A 15,691-nucleotide genomic window follows, 5' to 3' on the forward strand; every position below is an offset into this window, starting at 1 on the left:
CTTACTCTCCCTGCAAAAACCCATGCCCTGAAATTTCAACACAGTTTCCAAAGGGAGAATGAATTGTCATGAAGGAACGAACAGAGTTTTGTACATAACGTAAGTAAGGTGTGCTAAGGAGAATGGTGCAAGTGTCATTTCTGACTGAGCCAGAGTTTCCAAACTTGCAAAAGGCTGGGCTGGATGAATCCCTAGCCAGAATTAAGATTGCTGGAAGAAATATCAACAACCTCAGATATGCAGATGACACAACCTTGATGGCAGAAAGTGAGGAGGAATTAAAGAACCTTTTATTGAGGGTGAAAGAGGAGAGCGCAAAATATGGTCTGAAGCTCAACATCAAAAAAACGAAGATCATGGCCACTGGGCCCATCACCTCCTGGCAAATAGAAGGGGAAGAAATGGAGGCAGTGAGAGATTTTACTTTCTTGGGCTCCATGACCATTGCAGATGGTGACAGCAGCCACGAAATTAAGAGACGCCTACTTCTTGGGAAGAAAGCAATGACAAACCTAGACAGCATCTTAAAAAGTAGAGACATCACCTTGCCAACAAATGTCCGTATAGCAAAAGCTATGGTTTTCCCAGTAGTGATGTATGGAAGTGAGAGCTGGACCATAAAGAAGGCTGATCGCCGAAGAATTGATGCTTTTGAATTCTGGTGCTGGAGGAGACTCTTGAGAGTCCCATGGACTGCAAGAAGATCAAACCTATCCATCCTGAAGGAAATCAGCCCTGAGTGCTCACTGGAAGGACAGGTCCTGAAGCTGAGACTCCAATACTTTGGCCTCCTCATGAGAAGACCCCTGGAAAAGACCCTGATGTTTGGAAAGATGGAGGGCACAAGGAGAAGGGGACAACAGAGGACGAGATGGTTGGACAGTGTTCTCGAAGCTACAAACATGAGTCTGACCAAACTGCGGGAGGCAGTGGAAGACAGGAGTGCCTGGCGTGCTCTGGTCCATGGGGTCACGAAGAGTCGGACACGACTAAACGACTAAACAAACAACAACAGAGCTCAGGGATCACGCCACCTCACGCGATTGGCCAAAACAGCCTGGTGTGATCCCTGGGCAGAGGGGGGGGGGAAGGCTAACTACGCCCCTAACAATTTTAACCCTGCGGGGTCACCTCTGGGACCCGCGCGCAACCAGGACCCTCAGTGCGGAGGATCCCATTTCTTTCCTTGGTTACCATCTAATCAAGATCCTAAGGACAGTCAGGGACGTAAGGACTGCCTAAGGTCAGTTCCCAAGTCTTAGAATGGGTGTGTGGGAAAAGCCCTGCAATTCTTCCCAGAGGTCCCCGTATGATCATAGCTGTCAACTTACAGATTTGAAAATAAGGGACCAGCAGCTTCGAAAATAAGGGATCAGCAGCCAAAATAAGGGGTTTTAGTCAACCAGCTCCCTTCCTTTCCCCCATAACAGTCAATTGAAGGAGCTTCCAAAACAAATCCAAAAGCCTCCCCCCCATGAGATCGCTTTTCCTTTCCCCCCAACATGTGCCCCAGCTCCAGACAGACCTTTTTCCTGGCAAGGGTGGGTGGGCCGTGGATGACGTATCCATCTGATTCCGAGCACAGGTATGTTCAACTTCTGAGCCCCTCCGAGCCAAAGGCAGAAAGCCCAGCCAGCAGCCAAACGAAGCCTTAAACTGTGGTTCCCACAGTGCAGCAACCTGGCAAAGGGGATGCAGCAAGGGAAACCACCATCACCTCTCCGCTGGGAAGCGCTGAGCAAAGGCGAATCCCCAGGCAACACGGCCGATTTGATCGGCACAAGGCATGCAAGCTCCACCCCCCAGTCGTTCTTAGACTCATTATTGGGTGAGCAACACAGCCAAGCAACACAGTTGGAGCCTCCCTCCTCCCTGGCCGGCAGGGAGGGAGGGAGAGGAGCTGCTTCCTTTGAAACTCGGGAAATTTAAGGGACATCATCAATCCAGGACAGCAGTGGGAAACTGCGCTGGGATAAGGGACTTTCCCGCCAAATAAGGGACAGTTGACAGCTATGCTTATGATGTGATGTGAGCCCCAGGAGTAGGGAACACCCTGCTGAAATTATAAGCATCAGCTTGACTCTTCTCCAAAGAATGTGTGTTTCAAGCCAAGGCATTTTAAAAGATGACAAAAGAAAGAAAGCAAAACGAACAGGTCCTGAGAACACAAGAATAAAAGAGAAGGCAGGCAAAAGAAGTTTGGCGCAAGCAAGCAAAAAACATAGCGCTCTGAAATGCATCGTCGCTCCCTGTGCTAAGGAAAGAAAAGGATCATAGAATCGTAAAGTTGGAACGGACCCCGATTGTCATCTAGCCTGCGATGCAGGGATTCCAGCCCTAGCATCACGACAGGTTGCCATCCAACCCCTGCTTAAGAACCTCTCCAAGGAAGGAGAGTCCAAGCAAGGAAGCAAGTAGTTTTGAAAGGTCCTTTGAGCCTACAAGCAAAGCTCTAGTCAAGGAACGGGACTCAACTGTTGCCAACAATTGATTGGTTCTCTCCCCCCCCCTTTTTTTTGTTACTGTTCTATTGCATCAAAACAGAACTTGCCATTTTGCTAGGAGAAGGAAACTGAAAGCCTGTGGACTCAAGGAGATGCTTAGTCTCCCTTTTTGCTAACTGGATGCCTGATGTCACTCATAATAATAATAATAATAATAATAATAATAATAATAATAATAATAATAAAAAATTATTTTATTTATACCCCGCCCTCCCCAGCCAAAGCCGGGCTCAGGGCGGCTAACACCAGTAAAATGACAGTAAAAACATAATGGGGGAAAAAACAATTTAAAATGCAGGTTAAAATGCAGCCTCGTTTTAAAAGTAGCCCATAGATCAAAACCCTAAGGGGAGGGAAACATAAGGGTCAGAATGAGTCCAAACCAAAGGCCAGGCGGAACAGCTCCGTCTTGCAGGCCCTGCGGAAAGATGTCAAGTCCCGCAGGGCCCTAGTCTCTTGTGAGAGAGTGTTCCACCAAGTTGGGGAGATGGGAAAATGCCACCTTTGCTGTGGCTGCAACCTGCGCTTCCGTGGAAAGGGAGGCGCCGATGGTTACACCCAAGCTCTTGACAGAAGGCGCTGGCACTAATGGAGCCCCTGCAAGACATGGGAGTTGGCCCCCTAACCCCATGTTGTCCCAACCCAGCCAAAGCACCTCTGCCTTCAAAGGATTTAACTTCAACCGGCTCCCACGCAGCCATCCCACTAGAGATTGCAGGGGGTGGAAATAGATGACCCTCAGAGTCCCGACTCTACAATTCAGCTGATTCTTCCTGCCTAACTTTACATTTGTCCATACTGAAATTCGTTTTGTTAGTTTGGGCCTAATAATCCAATCCAGTAATCTAGGGGACGTGGGTGGCGCTGTGGGTTAAACTACAGAGCCTAGGACTTGCCGATCAGAAGTTTGGCGGTTCGAATCCCCGCAACAGGGTGAGCTCCCGTTGCTCGGTCCCTGCTCCTGCCAACCTAGCAGTTCGAAAGCACGCCAAAGTGCAAGTTGATAAATAGGTACCACTTTATAGCGGGAAGGTAAACGGTGTTTACGCGCACTGCGCTGGTTTGCCAGAAGCGGCTTAGTCACGCTGGCCACATGACCCGGAAGCTGTACGCCAGCTCCCTCTACCTATAGAGCGAGATGAGCGCCACAACCCCAGAGTCGGTCACGACTGGACCTAATGGTCAGGGGTCCCTTTACCTTTACCTTTTAATCCAATCCGAAGCTCATCTTGAATTCAAATCCAGTCTTCTGCGGCATTAGCTACCCCTCCCAGTTTGGTGCCATCTGCAGATTTGATGAGCATCCCCTCAATTCCTTCATCCAAGTTGTTTATAAAGACGTTAAACAACAACGGACCCAGGACAGGACCCTGCAGCAGCCCACTTGTCACTCTTTTCCAGGATGACGAGGTTCGGTCAGTCAACCAGCTACAAACCCACCTAACGGTTACCTCGTTCAACCCACATTTTACCAGTTTCTTCTCAAGAATACCATGGGGGACTTTGTCAAAAGCCTTACTGAAATCAAGGTAATGGGGAGCACAATTTATCACGGGGTACCACATTAGCATCCAAATAGGGACGCAGGTGGCGCTGTGGGTTAAACCACAGAGCCTAGGACTTGCTGATCAGAAGGTCGGTGGTTCGAATCCCCGCGATGGGGTGAGCTCCCGTTGCTCGGTCCCTGCTCCTGCCAACCTAGCAGTTCAAAAGCACGTCAAAGTGCAAGTAGATAAATAGGTACCGCTCCAGCGGGAAGTTAAATGGTGTTTCCGTGCGCTGCTCTGGTTCGCCAGAAGCGGCTTAGTCATGCTGGCCACATGTACGCCAGCTCCCTCGGCCATTAAAGCGGGATGAGTGCTGCAACCCCAGAGTCGGCCACGACTGGACCTAATGGTCAGGGGTCCCTTTACCTTTACCTATGGCCCAAATAAGGGACAGTTGACTTTTCTAGCTAACCACTTACAGAAGTGTTTGAGGAAGGTGAACTCATTTGGGGAAAGTGGGGAATCATCCAAGATTCATCATGATGGACTGAAGCAGTGATATTGGTCATCACACAAGAAACAGAGGTTGTCCAAAATGCAGAAAGACGATGTAAATGGGAATTAACATTTTAGTCCGCTGCATCCAGATTTTCCTAGAAATTGTTCAGAAAATATTTTGGGACTGTTGATAATGCAGTCTGGAAGAGACGAAAGTGAAAGCCTGGTGATAGGTCAATTCTCTCATGCTCTATAGAGATCAAAGTACTAGTATTGTCCAGTATATTGGATCAGTTCATTTGGGATGTTTCATTGTACAGATGTACACTTCGGAGATGAAAACCACCTTGCTCCACATTCTTATAAAGGTTATTAGGATTCCAAGTAATAACAAGACTTAACATTATTTATAATAAATCTGATTGCCATTTTTAGGTTCTTGCATCAATCAATCACTGGTTACATTACATCCATCAATCAAACTAATCATTTTCTTTGTAAGTTGCCTTTCCAGAGTTAAAACCCTATTCGAGGTAACTTGAAAGGTTGCCAGAGTCATTGGGTATGTGGTGACAGGAAACGAGAGTTTGTAGCCCAGTGTTCTGGGAAGAAGAAGGAAGAAGAAAGGCTGGGGTCCATCTTGGGCAGGCTGGCTGAAGGCTGACTGCACAATTGTGGGGGACAAACCCCTCTTGGACGTTGCATATTTAGCAGATTAATTGCACTGCAGAACGCATACAGTGCTACCTCGGGTTAAGAACTTAATTCGTTCTGGAGGTCTGTTCTTAACCTGAAGCACCACTTTAGCTAATGGGGCCTCCTGCTGCTGCTGCGCCACCAGAGCACGATTTCTGTTCTCATCCTGAAGTAAAGTTCTTAACCCGAGGTACTATTTCTGGGTTAGCGGAGTCTGTAACCTGAAGCGTATGTAACCCGAGGTACCACTGTACTGGGGAGACCACACGTTCAGGAAACAATGAAGAAACGCAAAAATATCTTTTGCTTGGCTTTAATTACAAAAACAAAAACTCCTCTTACATTAAATCTATAAGTATGACCCACCCATTCACCAGGGTACTGAGAGAGGTACACACTGCTCTTTATATACTATACCCAATTGCTGACACAGCTTAATCAACACAACTTAACAGCACCTGCTATAGTGCTTCACAGCTGTAAAACTAGGTCATGATATTTACTCTGGCCTTTAAGGAGATACACATCTTGTGAAACAATAATGAACCTTAACATTTAAATAAACCATTCAACATTGAAATGACCAATGCTTTAAGATCTGGACTCCATGCACTGAAGGTGTAAATAGGTGAATAAACCATATTTCTTCAAGCGACAACAGTCTCCGCCATGTCTCAGTTCTCCAAAGGACCACAGACCCTGGGACCCCATGAGCTCTTGCAGAGAGAGGGGGAGGCACCGAACTTTTGTAACAATATATGGTATAAACCAGGCACCCCCGAACTCATCCCTCTAGCTGTTTTGGGACTACAACTCCCATCATCCCTAGCTAACAGGACCAGTGGTCAGGGATGATGGGAATTGTAGTCCCAAAAACAACTGGAGGGTGGAGTTTGGTAAACTTTAAAGTCCCCAGTTACTTCACGGACCACCAGATGTCACTGTTCCCTTACATAAGGTATGTTTTTCTTATAGTGCGGTCTTACAATGCCCAGCCAGCTGAGCTGCTTTTTCCCTGACCACCACCAGCTAAAAGAGAAAGGGTTGTATGTTGGTGGGAGGAATATTATTGCTCCTGCTCAGCTGCCACTTAATGGGAACCACTCCATCAAGCAGCAGAGTGGAGAGAGAGAAGCTGGGCTATTCCATCACTTCTGCAAAAAGACCTACAGCCATAATTCGAGTTGCATTTGCTTCACGTTGCATTCTTTTCAGGTTACAAATGCAGCAAACCTGGAAGTGTTTGCTTCCGGTGTGATAGGAATTTTGAGGTCTTAGATATATGGCAATGTTCATAACCGCACGTACACAGATCAGCACAGGAAGACTGACCTGAAGCCATTTTTATTCCTAAACTGAGCAAATGTTTTCTCTGCATGGTCAAAGTGGAAAAGCCTCCCCATTGTCTTTTCCTTCACAAATCCTGTCTTAAGGATATGTCTGTGTCTGAATAGGATGTGAGCCCAGGAACTAAGTATTTATCACTACAAAAGAATGGCCAGGCTCCCCAGGCAATCCAATCAAGTAACCTGCCAGACAGGAGAAAAACAACATTCAAATTTCTGTTTTAGACCGCCTTTTCTGTGATGTAGGTGTGATGTATCTGAGGGGTGGTCTTAGGTTACACCCCTTCTGTGATGTATGCATGATGTTTCTGGGGGTGGTCTTGATCTGCAGGGTGGCAATTTCAAAAGTCTTTATAAGGCCTTGCACGCCATTGTTCTGGGTTCCTCCTCTCTCCTTCGGGTGAGGGGAGCACCCTGTTGCAACAGATCAATAAAGATCAGGCTGACTAGCTGCTTTGCTTCTCAATATTCTCTGGTTGGCCTCTGTTATTCTCTGCTACCAATAGGGAACCTATGTAAGGACTCTATATGGGCTCTTGGATACCCCATAAGGGAAACGGGCAATTTTTGTTTACAACACCGGATTCGCCGCTTCGCGCATGCGCAGGAGTGATCTGCTGCATCGTGCGCAGAAGCGGCTCTCTACTTATGGACTTTGCAGGGTGCAAACAGCACCCCGGAACAGATCACATCCGTAAGTATAGGTACCACTGTACTGCTTTTAGCTCTTCGTCAGCTGTTACATGGGGCTTATATTAAATAACGGTGGGACACTGAGTGCAGCAGTCCCTGCTCCTGTAAGCGCCAACGGTCAGAGGGGTCTGCAAAAACTGAGGACACTGCAAAAAGCAGCATGGCAGGCCCTCCACCATAAATCAGACCTGAAATTATTCAATCATGGGGCAACAGGCTTTCCGGGTTGCTATTTTAGATTATTAGGGACGCGGGTGGCGCTGTGGGTTAAACCACAGAGCCTAGGACTTGCCGATCAGAAGGTTGGCAGTTCGAATCCCTGCGACAGGGTGAGCTCCCGTCGTTCGGTCCCTGCTCCTGCCAACCTAGCAGTTCGAAAGCACGTCAAAGTGCAAGTAGATAAATAGGTACCGCTCCGGTGGGAAGGTAAACGGCATTTCCGTGCACTGCTCTGGTTCGCCAGAAGCGACTTAGTCATGCTGGCCACATGACCCGGAAGCTGTACGCCGACTCCCTCAGCCAATAAAGGGAGATGAGCACCACAACCCCAGAGTCGGTCACGACTGGACCTAATGGTCAAGGGTCCCTTTACCTTTACCTTTATCTTAGATTATTAATGTGTGCTTCAAAAGTAATTCCTATTAGGTGCACGTAGCAGTTTAAGGTGGATTCTCATGCATGCATGATTTTTGCATCACTTGTGTGATGTTGTCCTTATCCAGGAGGTAGCCTGCATCTCTACCATTTAATTCAGGTTGTTTTTTCCACACTTGTTTACAGTCACATCAGCCTGGTTCCTGCAATGGCTTGCCTCTGCAAAATGTACTAAAGGTAAAGGGACCCCTGACCATTAGGCCCAGTCGTGACGGACTCTGGGGTTGCGGCGCTCATCTCGCTTTATTGGCCGAGGGAGCCGGCGTTTGTCCTCAGACAGCTTCCGGGCCATGTGGCCAGCGTGACTTAGCCACTTCTGGCAAACCAGAGCAGCATACAGAAAGGCCTTTTACCTTCCCGCCGGAGTGGTACCTATTTATCTACTTGCACTTTGACATGCTTTCGAACTGCTAGGTTGGCAGGAACTGGGACTGAGCAACGGGAGCTCACCCTGTCACGGGGATTCGAACCACCGACGTTCTGATCGGCAAGTCCTAGGCTCTGTGGTTTAACCCACAGCGCCACCCGTGTCCCTGCAAAATGTACTAGAGCTGCATTAATTATTCTTCACAATGCATTTATCATTCAAGTCAGACCATGTTTAGAATGCTGCCAGGCCTGAATGTTAAAAGCTTACAGCATTCATTCAGCCCCATGCGAAGAACCTCGCAGTGTGATCTCGGACGACTTCCCTCTGTCAGCGAACTGACCTCATGGGATTCCTGTGATTCCAAAACTTGGTCTTGAGATTCTTTCCAAAAAGCTCCCTCGAGAAATCTGCCTCTGTGCCCTTATTGGGTAGCAGGAGTTCCCACAGTGCCAGACTGGCACCAGGAAGGACGTTCCCTTCACATCAGCATAGAAATTATGCTGCGGGTATGGCTGGGTGATTCCTGGTTTACAACATTGTGATATATCACCAGCTAAACATCATATGTGGGACACGGGTGGCATTGTGGTCTAAACCACAGAGCCTAGGGCTTGCCGATCAAAAGGTCGGCAGTTTGAATCCCCGCAACGGGGTGAGCTCCTGTTGCTCGGTCCCAGCTCCTGCCCACCTAGCAATTCGAAAGCACGTCAAGTGCAAGTAGATAAATAGGTACTTCTCCGGCGGGAAGGTAAATGGCATTTCCGTGCGCTGCTCTGGTTCACCAGAAGCGGCTTAGTCGTGCTGGCCACATGACCTGGAAGCTGCCTGCGGATAAACACTGGCTCCCTCGGCCTATAGAGCGAGATGAGTGTACAACCCCAGAGTCGTCCACGACTGGACCTAATGGTCAGGGGTACCTTTACCTTTAAACATCATATATACTGATATATCACGATGTCTCATATAAGGATGGAGCAACATACCGTATAGTTTTGGACGATAAATCGCCCAGTCCTAACACACATAATGATTCACGATGTATTGCCAGTCATGAAACCAATATCACAATATGGACTTCTAACCGGTTTTGGTTGATATATCAATATATCACCCAGGCACCCAGGCAGTGTTTTTCCCCCCCGGGAGTTCTCAGGGGTCCTTTTTTTTTTTTTTTTTTTTGCTGAAAGGAAAGTGCTGGCTTAAAGTGTGGCACTTGCTGTAACAACATTCACCCTCATTTGGTTAAAAAAGGTAAAGAGAAGAAAAGCACTGCACCAGGCCCTAATTGTGGGTTGAAAGTGGTGTTCATTGCCCACCTGTACCCCTGGTTGGCATCCGTCAGTCACGGAAGACGAAGGAAGAATGTGCCTTCGGAGGTAAAGTCAAACCATCATTTGTTGACATTTGTAAGGATTGTGTACAGTACCATCTACAAGTTGGACTGCCCAACTTATTTTAAAGCCTTCAAAAAGTAAGTTTATAATACAGTGGTACCTCAGGTTAAGTACTTAATTCGTTCCGGAGGTCCGTTCTTAACCTGAAACTGTTCTTAACCTGAAGCACCACTTTAGCTAATGGGGCCTTCTGCTGCCACCACGCCGCCGGAGCCCGATTTCTGTTATCATCCTGAAGCAAAGTTCTTAACCTGAAGCGCTATTTCTGGGTTAGCGGAGTCTGTAACCTGAAGTGTATGTAACCTGAGGTACCACCGTAGTTGCTACATTTTTATATATTGCACTGGTCACTGAAGTGTGGAAGTCTGGTCTTGGGCAAGCAATGATGTTAACTCAGACTGAGAAGCTTCTGGAAAGGCTATGGTTAGCTGTTCTCAAAGTCTCATGAAGGAGGCAAAGTTTGTGTCTGTGTGTATGTGTGTGTGTGTGTGTGTGTGTGTGTGTGTGTGTTTTCACACGCTTGGCTGCTTGTTGTCCCCAGCACCTGTCTCCAATTACTGAGAATGAGAAGCCGCAGCTCTGATTGAACCGCGTACATCTAAACGAGATCATTTGTCTTCATCATCTCTGTCCATCCTTCAATGCCTTGACAGCAGTCTCTCATTGGAAGATAATAAGACCCATTATTGCTTAGAGGAGGAAGAATGTATCGCAGGCCCCGCACAGAGCCTTTGGGAGCAATTTGTATTCATTAACGTTCTCGCAAATTAACTTTCACTGATTAATATGTAAGTGTGACAGGCATGCTGGTTGGGCTGCTTGAGCTGGCGAGAGGAGTCTGCTTGCATCCATCCCGGTTGTTCGGAAAACAAAAAAGAAAGATGATACAAAAGGAAGCAACATACCTATCTAGAGGTGCCTCTTCAGCTATCTGGAAGCCCAGCAGAAGTTGGTCTTTCAAAGCAGAAGAGTTTTAAACAGAGCGATTTGTTCCACAGGCCACTTGCTGCAGTGCAACCACCTAACTTGCTTTCCTAAATACTATCTCTATAGTGCACCTTCACCTTTAGACATTTGAAGTACAGAACATCTCACAGCTTCCGTTTTCCAGGAAGGCATAACATATAAACATTCTCCACAACTACCCCATACAAAGTTTGCACCATGTAAGGGCTTTTCCAGATGACCTGTTTATTGAACATTCACCCTTCATTTGGTTAAAAGAGGTAAAGGGACCCCTGACCATTAGGTCCAGTCGTGACCGACTCTGGGGTTGTGGCGCTCATCTCGCTCTATAGCTAGAGGGAGACGGCATACAGCTTCCGGGTCATGTGGCCAGCATGACTAAGCCGCTTCTGGCGAACCAGAGCAGCGCACGGAAACGCCGTTTACCTTCCCACCAGAACGGTACCTATTTATCTACTTGCACTTTGATGTGCTTTCGAACTGCTAGGTTGGCAGGAGCAGGAACAGAGCAACGGGAGCTCACCCCGTCGCGGGGATTCGGACCGCCGACCTTCTGATCGGCAAGTCCTAGGCTCTGTGGTTTAACCCACAGTGCCATCCGCGTACCTTCTCATTTGGTTACACAGAGGTTAAGATTTTATCCAGTCTCTACTAAGTCCTCATCCTCATTTGCTTGCATGGCATTTACGCATTTCCCTGTGAATATTTTGTTTGCCCTACATTTTTCAGTGGGATGCGGGTGGTGCTGTGGTCTAAACCACTGAGCCTCTCGGGCTTGCTGATCAGGAGGTTGGCGGTTTGAATCCCCATAACAGAATGAGCTCCCGTTGCTCGGCCCCAGCTCCTGCCAACCTAGCATTTCGAAAGCATGTCAAAATGCAAGGAGATAAATAGGTACCGCTCTGGCGGGAAGGTAAATGGCGTTTCCATGCCCTGCTCTGGTTTCTGGCCACATGACCCGGAAAAACTGTCTGCGGACAAACACCAGCTCCCTCTGCCTGTAAAGCGAGATGAGCACCGCAACCCCAGAGTCGTTCACGACTGGACTTAACTGTCAGGGGTCCTTTACATTTACCTTTTACATTTTTCAGTGCCGTTCCCCTTCACTTTCCTAAATTCAAAAGAGCCCAATTCTTTTTAAAGTGCATTTTCTAAGCCATTTTAGCTGCAGAAGCCTGACGTTCTCAAATCCCTCGTACAAAATACTGTCAGTCTCAGAGTTACCTAAGCCTTTGTAATGGAATATCCAAAAAAAGGCATCTTTAACTCTCCTGGGTCTTGGGAAGTCCTCTTTAAGAATGTCAAGACAGTTGGTACCTCACTCTGTTCCAACGAAGCTGTTATGTACTGAGTTGAATAGGATCCAAAATGCAGCAGTCTGATTGGTCCTAGAACAATGCTGCAGTATGATTGGTCTGCAGGAGCCACCCAATCCAGCTCCAGGTGGAAGTGAATCCACAACCTGATTGGCCTACAGGAGAATCCTAGAATTAGCCAATCACGTGCAGCCCATTGTGTAAATAATGTATATAAAGCAGATATTGGGGGGGAACTTTCATTCCTCCTCACCACTATGAGCTGAATAAAGAGCATGAAATCCACTCTCAACTCCGAGTATATTTCAGAACCATTGTTCGCTCCTTGAACCAACCCAGTCCATCTCCTTCCAATAGACAAGAGTTAAGAGGGCAGGTGATTCAAACAAACGGGTGGCTGGAATTGAGCCGCTCCACAGCTTTCCCCAGACACCGTGTGCTGGAGGTTGTTATGGGCGGTGTGGTTATCACCACAAAAGCATGTATCACCTGAACGGGGGCTCGCTTTCACTCCTTTGCTGATAAAGGCCCATCTCTTTGCCACCGGTCATTCACAGCTTCCCTTCCCTCGGTGCCAGACTCTCCAACCATGCTGGGAAAGCCACTTCCTTGCCAGGAAGCAGTAATGATTTCCTCCTCTCTTCCAGATCTTGCGGCCATCGAACTGTGCCACAATCCAGAGCATTGTGAAAGCCGTCAGAGTCATTCCAGGCGTTCCAGAGCCCTGCTGTGTCCCCTACAAAATGAACTTTCTGGCTGCTCTGCTCCTTGATTCGAGCAGATACATTGTGTTAACAGCGTACCCCAATACGCCTGTACATGCCAATAAATTTGGCACGTGTATACGCGATTAGCATTTGATCAGTCTTTGGATGAGTGGACTTGAAATTGCAATCATCTTCGGCAGTGGGGGGATTGGTTACACATTTTGTCTTCTGATGCTTTCTTAACTTGCATAACAGAGATAATGTTGTTTACCATATTCTTCTATATTTAGCGTCACCCCCCAAAGCTCAACCTCCTAAGAATTTTCAAAGGAAAACTGTGTTTCCGGGATAAGAAACGGACACTTCTTCACTTGCGTACGTACACAAACGCAATATTTCCATGCAGAATCTGGTCCATTCATGCAGCATTTATACTAAGAAGTTGAACTCACGGAGATATATGTGCCTAGATAGGTAGAATGTTAGTATAGCAAAAGGAAAGGTGGAAAAGCCCTGTGCGTGGTGAATCATTATTTCCCAATTAATATCACACACCTGCGTGAGGAACCCTCTTCTTAAAGAATGGGAACAGAAGGAGACATTCCTCCTTCCATCCAGTCATGTGTTGAGAAACCTGGATTACTGCGTATGGCAGAGCTCTCTGCCAGAACTCTCCACTCAGGTCAGGAGGTGGCAACGCTAAAGGCAGCCAGAGAGGCACTGAGTCTCTTTTATCTTTCAAACAAACAGCAAAGGTGACAGGATTCAATCATCCGAATGAGGTCTCCTCCAGATTTTGAAAGGGTTCCTATCTTAGCTCTAGTACACGGAGGAAAGCAGAGATTTAGAAGTTTCCAAAAGGCTGAGTAGGCCTTATTTGGTCTGGGAGCTGTCGAATGAAACCCAGGGCTCTTGGATGAGGCCAGCCAAGTGAGTACACACACAAACCACACTAGCCAGGGCTATCTTTACGATACGATACGATACGATACGATATGATACGAAAATCTTTATTGTCATTGTCCCATACAGAACAACGAAATTGAAAATCTACATCAGACATTCAGAAACCAACAAGCCTGCTATCCCAGCTATTCCATCCTGGTTAGCCCCCTAAAAACTCTGATACCCCGTAATTAAATACAATATACATAGAGACTACCATAAATACAAAATACGTAGAGACTACCTTACACTGCGTTTAAAACCAAAATCGCATTTGGATAGAAACTGTTTCTCAGGCGGCTAGTCCTAGTCTTTATAACCCTGTACCTTCTTCCAGAAGGCAGAAGCTGAAAGAGATCATTTCCGGGGAACGCACGATCCTGCGCTATCTCTGCAGCTTTCTTATGGCACCTGGCAGCATAGATTTGATCCAAGGTAGGGAGAGTGCACCCAATTATTCTGGGGGTCATGGGGTGCAGGGCACCTGAGCGCTGAATTCTGGGGGGCGCCAAATGTATACCTACTGTATACTGGTCCCTCTCTATTGGCAGCAGTGAAAAGCAATGGAGCGAAAGTCTCTCTCACGCCCATCGCTCTGTTACTCCGTAGCAGTTTTCTGTTACTCCCTTGGCCAATAAAGCGAGATGAGCGCCGCAACCCCAAAGTCGGCCACAACTGGACCTAATGGGCAGGGGTCCGCCCCGCCCCGCCCCCAGTTTCCCTTTACTTTAACTTGTTCCTCAGTTGACAGGCAAGCTGTTTTTGTTTTGTTTTGTTGCGGGAGATCCTAGGTACACGCTCAGGAAAACTTGACCTTATCTTTTCTAAAAACAATGCCTCAGTGGTGCAAAGGAAACAGGAAGTGTGGGCATCTCACGGAGACTCCATCCATCTCGCCCAAGGGCAAGTTCCCACAACTCATCCAAAGCCTTTCTTCTACCTGGCTGATGAGAGATATGATGAGTTGAGAAACCTGAATAGTAGGATCACAGAAGTGGTCATTTCCTAGAAGCCTAGGAAATGTGAGGCACACCTGCTTCTAAGTCTCTTTGCAAAAAATAATAGCAAGAATGACTCTCAGAAGGGCTCACAAGGTTGAAGGGTGCTTTGTTCCTCATTATATATGACTCTTTGGAAGTCACCAAAACCTGGAGTAGGACTACTTAACTTCTACCTGCTATGGTGCTCCTTCTAACTGTTATCTGTGCAGACTGTGGGAGCTTATTGTACCAGAATTCCATCATATTGTTATAGATTCTTTTGGGGGTGGGGTCCCCCTAAACCAGAGGTCAGCAAACGTTTTCAGCAGGGGGCCAGTCCACTGTCCCTCAGACCTTGTGGGGGCCGGACTATATTTTGGAAAAGGAAAGAATGAATTCCCATGCCCCACAAATAACCCAGAGGTGCATTTTAAATAGAAGCACACATTCTACTCATGTAAAAACACCAGGCAGGCCCCACAAATAACCCAGAGATGCATTTTAACGGGGAATCCCTGGGCTGGCTTATGCAAACCAGCCTGGCTGGTTTAGTGAAGATCAAACCTGTTAACATGACCATTGGTGGGCCATTGGGGAGGAATGGCTTGGGGAGTAAGAGGTTACCAAGGTGATGGGGTGTGTGGAAGCAAGGAATGGTGGGAGGAAGAAGCAGGAAGAAGAGCCATCTTGGGCAGGCTGGCTGAAGGCAGGCTAGGAGAGATACCTTAGACTCCAGCTCTGCTCAGCTGTGGGGGACAAGCCCTTCTTGAAATGGCCATGCTGTAAGATCTGGACTCCCTTCCATGCAGACTGAAAGTGTAAATAGGTGAAGAAAGCACATTTCTTAAAGCCGTGACAGTCTCGACCGTGTCTTCCATTATTCAAAGGAACACGGACCCCGTGGGGTTGCCTGGGACCTCATGGGCTCTGGCCACCGCTCAGCAGAGCGAGGGGCAGGCACCTGACTTTTGTAACAATATGCACAGACTTTTTTCTTCTCATCACAAATCTGTGTCCAGCGACTGCCCCATAGAACTTGCTTCCCTCGGAGGCTTGCCTGAGCCCCATAAAGAGTTTCATGTTGGGACGCAGTATATCTAAGGAAGGAAGCGTTACGTGCAAAAAGGCTATATAA

Source organism: Podarcis muralis, chromosome 6, assembly GCF_964188315.1.
Source record: "Podarcis muralis chromosome 6, rPodMur119.hap1.1, whole genome shotgun sequence".
Classification (NCBI taxonomy): Eukaryota; Metazoa; Chordata; class Lepidosauria; order Squamata; family Lacertidae; genus Podarcis; species Podarcis muralis.